Source organism: Megalopta genalis, chromosome 5 (assembly GCF_051020955.1).
Source record: "Megalopta genalis isolate 19385.01 chromosome 5, iyMegGena1_principal, whole genome shotgun sequence".
NCBI lineage: Eukaryota > Metazoa > Arthropoda > Insecta > Hymenoptera > Halictidae > Megalopta > Megalopta genalis.
The window spans coordinates 24,286,087-24,304,633 of NC_135017.1; the positions used below are offsets into that span (position 1 = coordinate 24,286,087).

The 18,547-nt window shown below is 39.7% G+C and overlaps 1 protein-coding gene across 3 annotated transcripts in view; it reads left to right on the top strand.

Annotated features, from left to right (window-relative positions):
• The window catches only part of LOC117224000 (prolyl 4-hydroxylase subunit alpha-1), a 537,488-nt gene that overhangs the window by 124,910 nt on the left and 394,031 nt on the right, over positions 1-18,547 (top strand). The window lies entirely within an intron of this gene.

Genomic DNA, 18,547 nt, shown 5'->3' on the forward strand with positions numbered 1-18,547 from the left:
AACACGCGACGGTTATGGGATAGTGAATCGCGTGCACGCGCATATGGGAAGTCCCACATTTGTATCCGAAATAATTATGCGTTCGGAAATATTGCCAAGACGATTAATTTACGATTATTCATATCGCAAAGGTGCATTTGTGAGTTATTTATTCAATTTATTTGTTACTCGCGGCAAATGTTACAATAATACTTGTCCAAAATCAGAATAAATGTCATATTGTTTCTTTTATAAGCTAATATAAAACAGCTGTTTTTTGTGCTCCGTAAATCTAGCGTTAAAGTGTGCTGGTACAAATTTGCTGGTTGCTCCAAATGAATGAATACAAAGAGAAAAATAACCGGGATACATATATCATCCCGGTTATTTTATGTATAATTATATAAAAATTATAAAAAATAGTGTTATATATATAATAATAATAATTATAATAATAATAATAATAATTAGGGAAGATAATAGGGAGTGTAGGGACAATTACTAACCAGACAATTACTAAAAGTAACATTTTATTGCGGTAATAGATAGAAAATAAATAAAAATGAATGTAAATAAATCAAATGATAAGTAAATAAAAATGAATGTGAATATAATAAATGTTATCTGAAGCAGTGAAGTAATTTCGCAGCACACCATAAGAGTACCGAGTATCCCGGTTCTAAAAGAACGTCGACAATTTTGTTCATCGACATAAATATCGACGAAAAACATGAATCCTTAAATTACGACAAATAAGTCTACGACTCGCATATAAGTGACGCGGCAGTGAAAGTGTTGATAAAGGACTGTAACAACGGCAAAAAATAATATAGAACAACCTTGCTGTCTTGATCGGGAAAGTTGCAAGTTCCAGGGAGTTTTTCCGATCGTGGGCCCGGAAGGGGGGAGGGGGTTGGTTTGCGACGGGATCTCTGGGAAGGGATCGCAGAGATTTCTGTGAAGAAATTTCGACGGAAAATCGCTTCGGCTGGTCGGTAATCCGGCCTCGTTTCCGCAATTCGTAAGTAGAGTTTCCAAGTTATTAAAGCGATTCCTGCTCCCCCTCCCCCCAAGAGATCCTCCTAGGTCCCCCTAGGTCCCTCAGTAATGAACCATGCGAGTCCAAGCCATCCGGGAAACTTTCGTTCGGCACGCTTCCGCCTGGTGAAGCGCATACGTGCGTTGATTAACCATTAACCGAGTTAAATACAACCTCTCCAGCCCCGAACACGCCGGCATAAACCGCGCGACCCCGTATTTTCGGGTGTACTGGAAGCTCTCCAACGGGAAATCCACCGCGGATTTCCCCCTCGAAAACGCTGGCCTCTGGATTCGCCAGTCTCTTTTTTTTTTCTTTCTCTTTTTGCTGCCAAACTTTGTCGCCATTGACCAACGAAGAAATACGCTCTCCTATTTCGAGCAAAGAATCGTCTCCGCGAGCGTGCTCGATTCGAAGAAGACTCCTCGATCGTTGTCGAGATATCGTGCCGGCCGATCCGAGAAGCTCCGATGTTTTCACGTTAGAAGTTTGCCATCGAGACGCAATGGGATTACAATAATGCAAGCCGAGTGTTACGGTTACGGATTGTAAAAGTCTCGAAATCGTTTCAAAGCGGTTCTGCAGCGGTTCTAACTGAAAAATGTCAGGAAGGAACGATCTCGTAACTGTGGTATACAAGGTACAGTAATGTCTCTCTAATTGACGCTCGGATCGTCCACAAAAATGGACAATTTTGGAGGAAGAGATACGATTGTGCGAGCCTTGTGGCTCTTTTGTTATGGTTGTTGATTGTCAACAACTACAAAAACGAACTTCGAGGCTCGGATAATCGTATCTCCTCTTCCCAAATTGTCCATTTTTGTGCACAATCTGAGCGTCAATTAGGGAGACATTACTGTACGTTGGTTCTATAATTAGCTATTTTTCGGTTTTGCATTTCGACGATGGATCCCCGTTTCACGTGATAAATACGTTGCGCTTCCTTTAGGTATAAAAAAACTTCTATCGATTTTGTTATATTAAGAAATATTATTATTATTTTGTTATATTAAGAAATATTGATATTTTTGTAATATTATACAAATTATTTATATATAACCAACAAGTATTTGTAATATTATACAAATAATTTTATAGTTAAAATTGATAGGGTTTGTGAACATATTACTTGAAATTGCCTTCGAATCGTGTCACGCGGCTTCCAAATTGTCTTCGAATCGTGGCAAAAAATTGGAAATAATTAAGTCATCCTTTTTATTCTAGCATTACTATTTATTCATATTAATGTATACCGGCATGCTGGCCTTGAATTCTTCTAATGTCTTTACAGTTTCGCATCGGACGTGTTCAAGAACGAGGAAGAATCTCGCACAAATGAAAAATTGACGCATAAAATCCGCACTCTATTGGGTTGGCAACTAAGTAATTGCCGATTTCAGTTATAGATGTCTCTCACTCCCATTTTTATGATATCCGTAAATGTTATATATTATAAAATTATTGTTATTATTATTATTATTATTATTATTATTATTATTATTATCATTATTATTATTATTATTATTATTATTATTATTATGTTATTTTTTATTATCCGTATTGGAAATGGGTAGATAAATAAAAGTAAAACGCAGTGAATTAAACTTATCCCTTTTAGTTTATTAATTTGATGTACGAGGAAGGACCGTCTTTACTCTCCTGATTGCTCCAGGAGACTGAAGACTATTCACAAAGACGAAACCAAAAACGTCACCTAAAGACAAAGAGCACTCTGTTCTATATACATATGAAATCATTGTTTATCTAATGGTACTCTGGCGAGACTCTCGGCGTCGATTCGTTTTTGTAACTTATATGCTAGAAGGAAAAACTTCTGAGTATTCAAAAGAGAGAAAATAATCCAATAATCCGTGAATGTTAGCAACTGGAAAAATTGAATGCAGCGGTCAAGGAAAAGCGACCCGAATTGGTCAATCGTAAAGGTGTGAATTTCCAGCAGGACAATGCTAGGCCGCACACGTCTTTGTCCACTCGGCAAAAATTGATGGATATTGCTTGGGAATTGATGTTACACCCACCATATAGCCCTGATCTCGCGCCATCTGATTACCACTTATTTCGATCCCTGGACAACTCCCTTCGTGGTAAAACTTTTAACGATGATGACGCTGTAAAATCTCACTTAACTCAGTTTTTGGCCGAAAACGATCAGACTTTCTACGAGCGTGGAATTTTCAAGTTGTCAGAGAGATGGCAAAAGGTCATCGAACAAAATGGAAAATACATTACAGATTAAACTTCGTTCCAAGTAAAAAAAAAATTGCCAACCCAATAGTAATGATTTCGAACATCGTTCTATCAATCTTTAATTTGCTATTTTCCCGATAAGGATTCCGGTAATCACGGGTCCCGGCACGGTCTTACGAGCGCGATACACCGGCGTCGTTTCCACGCCGCTCGGATCGTGCTAATATCAAATCGAATAACGGGACCGGAATTGCATTATCGTGCCCGTGGAGAAGATTGCAACGATCTCTCAATTCCTTCGTCGACCCGCGAATCGGTCGATCTCCGCGGGAACCGGCCGAAATTCCCGGTTCGAATTCCAGGTTCCCGACGCGTCGACGTCGTTCCCGTACGAAACAGCGGGAGAACGAATGGCTACGGTGACGCGAAAGGACACAGGAACTCCCGGTTGTGTCGGCGTAACACAAGAGAATTACGTTACAACCGTTCGCCCCGGTTACCGGATTCTTCCGTGTCCCGGCACCCGCAATTACACTTCCGATTTCCCAATATTCGTCCGGCCGACGGACGCGATAAAAGCGCGATCCGGAATTATTTCCCTCGAGCGGATCGGGGCCGAGTCGAATCCCAGCGAATCGAACGGTGCCGGTGACCGGCGTCGAAACGCCGACGGCGCGACGCACACCGGTGGCCGACGCAACATCCCGCGGCACCGTAATTCATTAGACGCGCGCCGATACGCAGAGATAACGAGCAACGGCGATCTCGCGCGACTCACAATTATTTACGGACCCGGAATACCAATATAAACGGGCGACTGCCGCGCGCAATTATTCTCCGAGGGCACACCGGAGTGAAAAAAATGCCCTTTATGCGGCGCCGCGATTCTACCGGCCGGTTCGTTTAAGGGAGAACAGTGGAATATCTCGGATGGAGTCGTAGTCGCGACTAAAATGTTTACACAAAAGGTTGTTCGGTAGGACGGAACACATCGTTCGGTGTTAATTTGTTTTCTTTTTGTGGGCGGGGAAGTGAGAGATTTTGAGGTGAGCTCGATTTTTTTCAGACGGAATCGTATATTTTTTCATTCGGAATGGAGCAGTTGATGGTCAGACGAATTCGAAAAGGTATTACACGATATGATTCTGAGATCGTGTTAATAATGTACGATAGCATACAATAGCATGCGATAAGTGAGCTAGATATGTACTCGAATTGTGCATAATTTCATTCGTAGTGTCGATTTTTATTATGCCATTTTAATACCTCCGTTTGCAGTCTCGATTTCAAAACCCATTTCTTTAAATGACTAAACCATTCCTGTAATTTATATATCGAACATTTGTTCTTCTATATGTAATACTTATGTTTATGCTATATATATTATATATATTTAATGCTATTAAAAAGATAATTGCATTACTTGTACTGTGTTCATAAAATCATATGTTGCATAGACATAAAGCCTGAAAAGTAGATTTTCACTGTGGTTTTTAAATTGGTTTCCAACTTATATATTTAATATTTGTATTTTATGTCCATTTTACTTAGAAACGTTGACAGAAAATTAATTCTATTCTTTATTCTACGTTAATAAGATTACATGTATATAATGACTTATTGTAAAAAATACAAAAGACTCATAATTATAGGATTTAATGTAAATAAACATAAATACATGACTTTACGAAATATCTTTTTTGCATAGCGCGGCGTCTCCATCTTGGATGCTATTTTCAAGACCGTTTTTCGAACGAGAAAATATTGAAATACAGTAACGTCTCCCTAACTGACGCTCAGTTTGTGCACCAAAATGGACAATTTGGGAAGAGGAGATACGATTATTCGAGTCCTGCAGCTCGTAAGAAGGGGTGTTTTCACCCTGAAGAAACGAATTATGGCCGACGATAAAAGTACAGTAAATTCGTGGAAACAAAACTGGACAATTTGGGGAGAGAAGGCTCGACTAATCGTATCTTTTCTTCCCAAATCGTCCATTTTCGTGGACAATCTGAGCGTCAATTAGAGAGACATTACTGTAACTTGAAGAACGATGTTCCTTTGATTTTACTGCTAGAGTCCGTCTCTTCTTTGGACAGAAATTAGTTTTGAATACCCTTCTCTAAAATTTAGAACATCGTTGAACAGTCGATATCTCGGCCAAATCTTGATTTCAAACCATCCGAAGATATTTTAGAAGAATTCGGTTAATTGTTTTAAAAAATCGATTCGGCAATCGTTACAAAAGGTTAGTTGAACAGCGTTGGACGAAGTTTCGTACTATTAGATTTGCAAGGATTGCCCGAGGAAGAACAGATTTTTCTAGTTACAGGCGAGAGATCGCGTAATTAGCACCGTAGCGCAACATAGTTGCCGGTGAAAGTGTTAAACAGACCAGGGGAATTCTATGGAATTTCGCAATGGCCGCACATTTGAGCCCGGCGATTTCTCCTTTGTCGAGGACGAGCCACGACAGAGATCGACATCGATCCGTCGACCTCGATCCGGAGATTTTCCGCGTTTTCTCCTCTCTCTCCCTCTGTCCCCCCCTCTCTCTCCCTCTCTCGTTGGTCTCTCCCCTGCTCTCTGTCGCGCCACGATCGGTCACGGCACATACACGAATCGCGAGGCTCGTTTTCGCGTGCAAATACCGCGAATTGGAGGCTCCATCAATATTATACCGATAAATGTTTGAACATCATCCGTGATTACGCAATGTAAGCCGTCCGAAAGCCCGGCCAAACAGTCGGAGCAAAAGGCCCGAGACATTTACGCGGGAATATTGTTGCGCGCAATCATAAACGGTCCAATTTTCTTCGAAAATATGCTCGCCTGCGGAATTTTCTATGTCCACAGAGTCGTCCACGATGATCGACGGAAACTATGCGAATCGAACGGCGAGTCACCGCGCCCGAGAATGAGCGTAGAACTGGGGTGTCAAACTCGCGGCCCGAGATGAACATTTTTGCGGCCCAGTCAATACATCCGACGCAAAGTAAAAATAAAATAGAAATGTGAATTAGAAATTTTGAAAGTAGTCCCGGCCAATAAAATTTCTCCCGAAATAGGAAAGATAATATCAGAGAAGAGATGTCGAGTATCAGGACGTAACCAATAATTTAACTTCATATGTGTTCATTACAATGTACTAATAAAAATATTTGTTTCTATGAACATTGATTTCTTTTTTTGCGACCCCACCTAAAGTTAAGCATTGTTTATTTGGCCCAAGTTAGCTTTTGAGTTCGACACCCCTGGCGTAGAACGACCGTGGGTGCGATTTTTGATCGCGACATTAAATATCGCTGATCGGGTTTCGATCGGTTCGGCTCCGTTTTTACGGCTCGTTCGGACCAATTACATCTCATTCGTAATCTCGTGTTTGAAACGGAAGGAGCTCGCGTTGGGCCGGGCCTTCCGGTTTTCAATTTGAAGATTAGAATCCATTTTCGCCGGGATAATACGAGCGAGATCTCGGTTTAACGATCCGAATCAGTCGAGGGAATATTTCACGGAAATTAGCGGAGACGGATAGAGAGACGGCCGTATAATTCGGAGGTATAATAACAATCAAATTCGGCGAAGACTTGCCGGGTTATTCGAGATGGGTGGGGAAGGGGGGATCGATATCCTCCGTGGAAATTTTAATGGTGTCGATATCGGATGTTAACAGGAAGCTTTGCTATCGATTCAAGGTTTACCCGGGGCGAGACCGACGGACGAAATTGCGGGAGCAACGTCAGATTTCCATGGAGGATCCCGGATAATCGAGATTCTACGATTCTACGATTCTACGCCGTTGAAAAAAAAATCAAGACCATCGCATTGGCTTTTTCGCGCGGCGCGTTTCGTCGAAGCCAGCGACCGCTCGCGACGAGATCGTCGCCGATTCCTCCGTCGAACGCGATTCGGACAATAGAAAGCAGGAAGCGACGCGGCGGCGGAGAATTGCTGACGATGATTCAGACTCGTCTACGGGCCATTCACGCGGACGATGGTCAATTAAATGCACGGCGAATGGAGTCCGGTTAGTACCTCGTTAATCTAACCCGATCCTAATGGATCTTAAACGCGCCGCGAAATGTCACATTGTGGCGGAGATACGCGCGAACGGACCAGCCGACGAGAGTCTTGCCGGCTTAATATTTCGGCCCCGATCGGGCGCCCGGCTGATCGAGCTGCCCATTATACCGAATGGCACCCTTTCCGCGGCGATTCGCTCTCGGCCGGATCCCCTTTCGGAGGAACTTCGAGCACACACGGTCCGCGGTCCTCGAATTTCCGACCGGCAACCCTTAACGAACCCGCGCCGAATTGTTTCGCAGAAATATTGTACTTATCCGAGATGGTGAGTCCGAACGGATAATTTTTCGTCGAACATTTTCATTCCGCGTGAATTCTTCTGTCTGCTTGTTCGAATAAATTATTCGGTCTATATTTGTTCGTCATAAATTATTCGGTCTATATTTGTTCGTCATAAATCGTTCCGTCTGTTCGTTCGAATAAATTATCGGAACAGAGATGATTGTTCGAACAATATTGCGAATAATTGTCGATTGTTTTTGTTTTTACGTGATAATTGTACAACGAGAATATATTCGTGCGAATGCATTTAGGGTCAGTTCGATGAAAATGCTTATTGAATTATGAAATTGCCAATTTTTTTTATTTCTGCGTCGACGATCTTGAATATTATTTGTGTTGTTTTTTTTTTAGAGAAACCCGTACATCGAGAAATAGTTTGCAAAAATGCCTGATAGAAATTTGTCTAAAATTGAGCATGTTAATAAATAACACTTGATAATATAGCTTCTTTTGACGACATCGAAGTTCTTTTTGTATTTTGATTTATTATTTATATTTTGCGCGCGATCCGTGGCTCGTCTTTCAACCGGCGTCTTGTTATTATTATTATTATAAGTTAATAATAATAACTATCGTTAACTTATAACTAGTTAATAATAATAATAATAGCTATCGTTATTATTATTATAAATTTATTTATTTGCAACTGACTGTAATATAAAATGTGGACACTTACTAGACTGGTTCGATTTTCGCGAGAAATTCTTCGGTTTTGCCTGCATTTCCTTCGACTGTCCCACGGTTCTTTGGAAGCTTGCTCGAGAAGCTACACAGATTTCGTTGGTAAAAACGTAAATCGCGGAAACCTACGCAGCAATTGCCCCAATTCCATCGCAGATTCTCGGAACGCCGCGACATCGCATGTCCGTCGCCGGGCACGGGACGCCGACGCGGAACTCGATTACAATGGGCGAAACGAGCGGATAAATAGGACGCGGTCACATAAAACTGCCTTTTGTAATCGTATAATGACACTCGATTCACGCTACTTTCTCTTCCCCTGCATCTCTTCCGGCACAAATTGTTACGAATCGCCGATCCGGACGAAAGTCGCCTCTGTGGCCGTACGTGTTAACTGTGTTGACCGTGCTTTCACGCGACTTCATTTAACCCCTTGCACTGTCATTTATTCCTACGAGATTCTTAACCCCTTTGACATAGCATTTTCCTCGCAGTTACTGCGATTAGAAATTTTTCCATCGCGATAATTTCTTAGAAGAGAAAGAAAGGCTAAATTGACTTGAGTGTGCTTAGATATTGATGACAAGAGGTTAGAATTTTATTCCAGTTTTAAAGGACAGAATAATATATATATATATAATAATATGTAATATATAATAAGAAAGAAAAATATATAATATATAATAAGAAAGAAAATCGATGCTTATCGTGTGCCTAAATTGATTTGAGTGCTTAGATATTGATGACAAGAGGTTAGAATTTTATTCCAGTTTTAAAGGACAGAATAATATATATATATAATAATATGTAATATATAATAAGAAAGAAAAATATATAATATATAATAAGAAAGAAAATCGATGCTTATCGTGTGCCTAAATTGACTTGAGTGCTTAGATATTGATGACAAGAGGTTAGAATTTTATTCCAGTTTTAAAGGACAGAATAATATATATATAATAATATATAATATATAATATAAGCATCGATTTTCTTTCCCTTCTAAGAAAATATTGCAATCGAAAAATTTCTAATACATAATAATATAATAATAAATATTTAATACTAAAAAAAATCTCCCTACTCAATAAGTTATTGCTAGAAATTTTTATAACGAGTCAGACTCGTCAAGGTGTGGCAAGGGGTTAACTACGATGATCGGAATTTCTTCGTCGTATTTGTTACGCAGATGCGTTCTGAGAATAAGATTAAAATGCGAATAAAAAGGGGAGACAAAAATTTTAAACGATACAATTTTGAAATACACTGTACGCCAATGGGAATACAGTAGTATATCATTTAAATACGATATCTTTTATAAGTTAGAGTTACAACGAGTTATAAATAATGTTATTGTAAAGAGTTATTTATATGTAAAGAGTATATGTAAGAATATATGTGTAAAAAGTATGAGCAAAGTGTTATAAATAATGCTAATGAATGACATTGCCTCCAGCGTTGGTTTTTTCGAAAACAATACGCGTAACCAACGCATCACTCGACTGTTTATTGTCAAATGCGATCGTTGAAACTATCGTCATGTGTTTAAACCATTGCGTTCTCAGTTGCGCGTAAAGATAAAAATAAATCAACTTTTCTTAATAATTAAAACAAAAAAGCAATGTTTCCTGTTCTTTCTAGAAAATCACATTTTTGGCAGTCACATTGTTTCCTACGAAGCCCCCAGAATTCTTTCAGAAGGGTTTCGTCGCAGGTCGCGTCGCTGTCGATACATTTTTAATTTCTCTCTTCAAATTTCGACCGCGGCTTGCCGAAGGAAAACGGCATCAGCCGCGAAGGGAACGTGTGTAAATTATACTGGACGATTGTTGGCCAGTTAGACCGTCGATTGGTAATATTGTGCGCAGTGGTGCGCGGTGGTTGAATAGTTCGGTTCGAATGAAACGCGGGTCGGTTGAATGCGAGCGTGCTAAACACGCGAAAATAGACGGAACGGAAGAGAGAGATGAATCTGCGGGCGGCAGGAAGCGTGGCTCGCGAAACCCCGTGGCATTCGTGAAACCCCGGCCCATTGTTTATCGCGCGTGCCATCCGTTTTAATACTCCGTTATAATTACGTACGAATGAAAAGCCGATGGCCTCGCAGTCTTTGACGCGTTATTTCGACATCGGGGAACGGCCTCGTCGACCCCCGCGCGCCCCGCGCCCCCATTTCCGTTCCAAATTGTTGCAAAACGACCGTGAACCCTGCTGCAGTAATTAGTCGTCGGCTTGGGCCGACGCTATCGCGCGCTCCCGCAATAAATAATGCGATCCGCGCGGGGGTAAATTACGCGGACGCGATCTCCATCTAATGTTAGGCCAACTAATTCGCGACCCTTGACCCTGGAACGGTCGCACGGGCTGTTTCACACCCCGGCCATTTTTTAAATAATTGACGTTTCTTTATTTTTTAACGGAATGTTAGATGGTTGTCACCTAACTGTCAATAGCTGCATTAGATACTAATTGAGAATAGATTTACGGAACCCGACAAAATGGCGGGTCACTGATTTTTTAATTTACGGTTATTCGTATCTTATAGATACATTAATAAGTTATTTATTAAATTTAGGTGTTACTTACGGAAAATGTTACAATAACACTCGTTAAAAATCAGAATAAACGTCTTATTGTTACTTTTATTAAATTTATATGTTATTTACGGCAAATGTTACAATAGCACTCGTTAAAAATCAGAATAAACGTCTTAGTGTTACTTCTATTAAATTTATATGTTACTTACGGCAAATGTTACAATAGCATTCGTTAAAAATCAGAATAAACGTCTTATTGTTACTTTTATTAAATTTATATGTTACTTACGGCAAATGTTACAATAGCACTCGTTAAAAATCAGAATAAACGTCTTATTGTTACTTTTATTAAATTTATATGTTACTTGCGGCAAATGTTACAATAGCACTCGTTAAAAATCAGAATAAACGTCTTATTGTTACTTTTATTAAATTTATATGTTACTTACGGCAAATGTTACAATAGCACTAGTTAAAAATCAGAATAAACGTCTTATTGTTGCTTTTATAAATTAATATAAAACAGTTGTTTCTTGTGCTCCGAAATCTAGCATTAATCATGTGTCCACGCTTGTACGCCTAAATATCGATCACAAGAGAACAGAATAATTTTTCGATTCTCAAAACAATAGAATAATTTTCATACCACGTGTTATTCCTATAAATCTCGTTAAATAAATCTGTTAAACGGCGATTCGTCGCGGAACAAAGAAGCCAGCTTCGTCCAGCAGTGTCCGTCGATTTTCTAGTGGACAGAAAAACCGTCGACGTACGTACGAAGAAGGAACATACTCGTACTCGGCGGAGCCGCGACTTAATTCGCACGCCGAATAAATGTTAATCACCAATTACCTCTGCAACCCGGCCAACCCTCCGGTCTTCTTCTTGCTCGAGTTTTTCGTTCGCCGAGGCGTGTCCAAGGGAACTTTCGTTTCCACTTTCTCGTGACCGCGGTTTCCGGCATGAATAAAAGATCCGGTGGCTTCGAGGGCGGGCGAATCGAGGGCCTGTAATCGCGATACTGTTCCACGGGATGTGCGAGCCTGATACCCGGATATCGCGTGGATGAGATTATTAACTGAAATTCGCGATGGAGTGTCTTCCGCGAGTTCTGTTGACTCTGGAAACTATTGGGACGCCGCGCGGCGTGCGCGAACGACGGCTTCGTGCTGGCAGCGTTGAAATGAGACGTTCACTGTTTTCTTAACGATATGCCCTGCTGTCTGTGAATGTGTGTGTGTGTGTATGTATATGCGTATATATGCACGTGTGCATATCTGCGTGTGATTGTAATACCAGCGTGATGCCTCGTGTTTTCATTTCCGAGGCAGCGCCGTTCCAAATTTGCAATTAATTCTGATCGCTGGTTTCGACGTCGTTGGACTTTTATTTCCGACAGAATTCTATTAGCAATGTTTTCTTTTCAACCGATAGCAACGAAAAACCAACAAAATAACCTGTTAAGTACAAATGATATTCCGTTCTTCTAGCTCGTAATGAAATTTTGTTCTCTTCTCATCAGTGCTTAATCGTTCGAGCAACTGTTGACGGAGGAGTAATATAAATTTTCTCTTTTCTCTAAGCAATTGTTACTAGACTGCGGATCTTTATTCGAGACACTTGTCAGAAACAGAAACGATAATAATAGTTGTTATGTGCCGAAGGTAGCGCGACAATATTTTGAAGTTCTTTCAGCGTCTTCACAGTTTTACGTTTCACCAACTAATTTCAATCATAAATACAATAAATATAATAAGGTAAATAAAATAAGGTAAATCAATAATAATACAATAAATATAATAAGGTAAATGGGAGCTGCAAAATTGTCTATCTTCATACCACGAACCAGCAAACAAACCAAAATTACAGATTTTTTAAAGAGGACGAAAGGTGCAAGAAATTTGAATGAAGAAGAAGGTTCAGAAAGTGAAGGTTGCATCATTCAATCGAAAAAACGTCCTCGTTTGATAGTACTGAGCAGTGACGAGGAAGCAATTTATTAAATTAAGGTTACAATAAATGAAAATAATATTTTCTGTTGTTTTTTTTTTCGTTTCGTGTTATACATACATTTATATTTTTAATAATAGCTAAGTGGCTTATACGGAATTTAAAAAGAATGTTTCTAGGAACCTACCTACCGTGTTATAGGAGAATTATTTATTTATAACACATATATTTATTTATACATAAAATTCACGGTCTAATTGTTACAGTCAAAAAGGTTCTAATCGCTGCAACTGTGAAGCAAATGGTAAACAATAGCGATGAAAAATAGAGTCGGCACAAATGTTTCGTTCGGTCGTCTATTTGAATTGCATTAATTAAATAATTTTCCTCCCATGTCAATTTTGTTCCATCGATTTAACTTGATCTGTTCGAAGTACGAACATTCCCGAAGAAAAAGAAGCACTACAAATTCTTGCTCTATTTTCTCCACTGTCCGAACGAGGACTTAATAAATGAAACTTCGATGCAACGCGGTGCATCTACTTACGATAATAGTGTTCTATATAGAGTAACAGACAGGCTGCATTTACGGCAATCTTGAGCAAGGATCCCGCGCGGAGCATCTGGAAGCGGTTCGTTCGACGGCGCAATTTACTGTGCAACCGGGATTTATGCGTGTAATCGTTTGTAAATACGTTTGCCCGTCGGTTTATTGAAAATTGATTGTTCGTCGAGCGGCGCGCGCGGGCCCCTGCCCGTCCCCTGTCCCCGCCTTTGATTCATTTCATTCGAATCGCTTTACCCGGACCACCGTAATGCGATAAATAAACCGCGATAAATATTCCTGTCAAAATGCTAATCGCGTGTTTCTAGGATCTCGTTGTCTCCGCAACGGCGTATGAATCAATCCCTGCCGCATGATTGATTGCAATCTGATTGCCCTGGAAGCTACTGTTGTTCCCCGCAAATTGGCCAAGCGGCAGAGCGACGCTGTTTTTTCGACGGCGACAGTATCGTCGGCCTGATTCTGAAAGCAATTATCGACTGGCATAATCGTCTGTATGTTTCTCGGGAAATTGTGGATATTTTCGGGCGTTTTTATCGAACGAACGGCTGCCGTTGAACTTTGAAGAGCGTAATCGTGCGATTAAGTAAAAGGCGCTCTTTTATACCATTCTGCTTTTGGAAGACTCTTCGGTAGGAAATAATTGAGTACATTTCCTGATTAATGCATAATAATACATTATTATTATAATGCATTACAATACATTACAATACATTGCAATAAATTGTAATATATTATAATAAAAATTATAATGTATTATAATGCATTATAATGCATTCTACGGTATTATAATGCATTATAATGCATTCTATGGTATTATAATACATTATAACGTATTATAATGGATCATAATGATTATAATGCATTATATTGTATTCAATATATATTGTACAATGCATTATAATGCATTCTACGGTATTATAATGCATTATAATGCATTATAATAAATTGTAATATATTATAATAAAAATGGCAAAACGTCTAAATTAATTTGGACTTGGCATTTTTATAAAACGACAAATGTTGATCACTTTTAGTGCTCGGTCGGTTTAGCGTAAATTGCCATGACTGCCCAAGCATTAAAAAAAAAAAAATTCCGAAAATTATCGAGCATTTTAATCGAGCGAAGCAATCGTTGCACTTTGAAAAGTATAATTACACGATTAATCGTACAGTTCTTCCGATACAAAATATCGCGATACAATTGCGAAAATGTTCAAATGTGTGAATTGAACGCGAAACAATCATTGTACATTCGAAAAGAAAAATCGCGCGATTAATTGCAAAGTTCATCGGACGCAAAAATCGTCGATACGTTTAACAAGTGAAATCGTCCGAGCATTACTAAGGAAATTGCAAATACTTTCGAGCCTTTCAATTAAATAAGAAGCTCCTTCGATACGAAATAAAATGAATCAATGGAATCAGGATGATCGTTCAAGCGTTTTTAGAAAAATCGTGGAAATCTTCGTGCGTTTGTATCGCACGAAGCGTTCCCGCGAGATTTGAAAAATATAATTACGCGATTAAACGCGCGAAGCACCTTCAATTTAAAAGACAACAGCGTTATCACCGATCGATCGAATCCTCGACGCGTTCTCAGGAAAATCGTGTAAATTGTTTCGCGCGCGCGAATCGAGCGACGCCGACGAATTAAACGAAGCTGTCGTTCGATCGTTGAGCTTTGAAAAATACGATCGGCCCGGGGGAAAGCCGAGCTTCCGGCGGAACCTGGAACCGCGGCGTCGTTTATGTCGCGTCGCATCGCGCGTATCACGCGATTAAACGCGAGGCGCCCCCGTTTTAGTATTTATAACCCGGAAGCGTCGACGAGCGGCTTTCACGCCGATAAAATATCCAGATTATCGGTATACGGTGGGGGAAAAAAGAAAAATCGTGTTGAACGGCTGGGCGACGCGGACCGAGGGGGTTGGGGGGAGGGGAGAAGCGGACAGAAGGGTGCAACAAATTTATTTTCCACCACCGATCCGCCGATCGAACCGCCGCGATTCGACGCGATTGTCGTTCGACGGCCGCTAATTAAATCGTCGGCGGCGCTTCTTTCCGCGCGCGGAATTCCAATTTTGCATTAATTGCACGGCTGTCGAGCGCCGACTTGGCATTCCGCTCGCCGCTGTTCGTCGCGTGTGCATTCTCTCGCGACTAGATGCGTCTTCGGCTCCAACGGATACGTCTTCGTCGTGCGCTCCCGTTCGAGGAATTGTTTCACCAAAGGATATGGTAACGATTATGGCGAGATTATATTGCGAGGCTGCGAGAGAATTGGAGAAACGTGCAGCTCGCTTCAGATGTTACATCCGTGAATTTCAAAGCTTTCTATATTTCTATGCAAGCGTGGTAGTGCATAAGTTTATTCATATACATATGTATATTGCTTAATATTTATCACTTGATTTGTTTATTATTATTTATTACCGGATACTTTCTTACTAGATTTTATGCATGAAAAAGTAGCAAGAACATTTATACAATTTGAAAATATTAGGGTATTATTGTCAACCCATTAGAATGATTAAGAAAAGAGATAAATGTTCACGTAGTTTCTATATCTTGCAATTAATGAAGAGAGTTTTTATTCCGCGTAAAAATCCGTAGTCTATACATTATTATTAAAAGTATAACTGCAGATTGGTTTTTGCAAAGTTGGATATAAAACGTTCATCTCTTCAATGCACACCAGAAACAGTTATTATTGTCCGTGGACAAAGCATCGTTGAACTAATTATCGTTCGACGTACATTTGCGTTGACGTAATTTTTCCTTTCAATTTTTCATAATTCTACAATATCACTGGTGTAACAATGAACATAACTGTTTAATGCATTCACTCTGTTTACAAATTTACCCCGCTTCATCGTATTAAATTAGTTGATTGAATGACTTGTGTTTTTAATTGGAAAAGCCTGGCGCAGAGATATTAATTAAATACGATCTGCATAGTCTATCCCAATATACATTTATAATGCGGTTCTTGACTGTTACTGCGTCTTCGGAGACCACGACGCCACGCAACGCCCTCGGGGATGTCGACGACCGTATGCACCTTTGTATAACTTGGTTATCTCTTGTGCTGTGTAATAGTTATTCGAACTTGATGGTCAACGTTAATTAATTATTAACGCCGAGGGCTCGACGGGAATTAAATGCAAGTTGATATTATATGCCCTCAATCCCATTCACTTCACAACCAGTGCGTTATTCGAATTGAATTTCATTCGACTAATATTTCGAATAAATTCTTCGAATATAAATTCTTCGAATATAAATTCTTCGAATATAAATTCTTCAAATATAAATTCTTTGAATATAAGTTCACCGAATATAAATTCTTCGAATATAAATTCTTCGAATATAAATTCTTTGAATATAAGTTCACCGAATATAAATTCTTCGAATATAAATTCTTTGAATATAAGTTCACCGAATATAAATTCTTCGAATATAAATTCTTTGAATATAAATTCTTCGAATATAAATTCTTCGAATATAAATTCTTCGAATATAAATTCTTCGAATATAAATTCTTTGAATATAAGTTCACCGAATATAAATTCTTCAAATATAAATTCTTCGAATATAAGTTCACCGAATATAAATTCTTTGAATATAAGTTCACCGAATATAAATTCTTTGAATATAAATTCTTCGAATATAAATTCTTCGAATATAAATTCTTTGAATATAAATTCTTCGAATATAAATTCTTCGAACATAAATTCTTCGAATATAAATTCTTCAAATATAAATTCTTCGAATATAAGTTCACCGAATATAAATTCTTTGAATATAAGTTCACCGAATATAAATTCTTTGAATATAAATTCTTCGAATATAAATTCTTCGAATATAAATTCTTTGAATATAAATTCTTCGAATATAAATTCTTCGAACATAAATTCTTCGAATATAAATTCTTTGAATATAAGTTCACCGAATATAAATTCTTCAAATATAAATTCTTCGAATAAATTGTTCGCATAAAATTACATCCGTTATTCGTTATTCGAAGAATATACGAGACCAACAGAACTAATGATTCAGCTGCGGATCGTCCATTTTATCAGGACACATTACGGTTTTAAACAAAGCATCTGAAGTCCCCGTATTTTTTAAAAAACGATCTCATTGTCGTTCCCACGAATTACAATTATTGATAAATATCATTTACACATCCTGTAGTAAATTATCCCCTCCCAGCAGAATTCATACGATTTAGCACAATTCGCAAAAAGGTATTTTAAAAGGTGTTGGATGTACACTGCGCTACCAAAACGCGCGTGCAACAGGATGCTGGTCAGCAGAGTGCAATTTCTGGCAGCAACGATTAAGGTAGAAACGTACTAACGTCTCGTTACACTAACGTAGACCTGCGTATTTCTATTATTTCGATCCTGTCGGAAACGGATGATCGGTGCCGCGTTATGTGAAATCATGCGACGCGTTCCCGATCCGTTTCTAAAATATTTAACGCAACAAAAATACGCGGACTCGGACTCTTCGAATGTCACGTGACTTCACCTGGCATTTCACGTGACCTGACGTTAGTACGTTCTCAGCCTGATGTTTCAAACCTGATCGATGCAGCGAGGCTTCAGAGATGGACAGTGGAAAGCGCACTTTCGAGTTCAATGCGATTGAACCTTGGGGTATCGCGATTAATTAAAATTCCCAGCTTTAATAATCGCGCATTGTCCGTAGAGCTCGCTACTTTTCGCGTGTTTTACTCTTCGAAGAGAGAGGGAGAGAGATAATTCGCGTTTCTGGAAGTTCGGGTCGATGAAATTCGAACGAGCTCGTTACGTCCGCGGCCAAATGCGATCTCCCCGAGTGTCATTCCGGCGTGTCTTCCGGCCAGACCACGTTCCCCGGTCACCTTTCGCATTAATTAGCCGAGAATCAGGGCGGTGGGGGGGACTCCAGCTAGTTACCGGCGCGGCTCGGCGCGTTCGCTCGCATTGTGCATCTATCATTGGCCGGAATGCTAATGGGATTCAACGCTGTCGAAATCTCGGCTGGTCGGGGCGACGCGCGGTAGACACCCGGCATCGCCCTAATTGGCGCGTTAATTAATTAGCAATCGTCAATTTGTAGCCCGGTCGGCCATGCGATTACAAATTTCCAAACGGCCGATATTAAAACACCATAAACACGCTCGGAATGAACAGCTCGCAATTAGCGGCTCGGACGGTGCCCCGTTTAAAC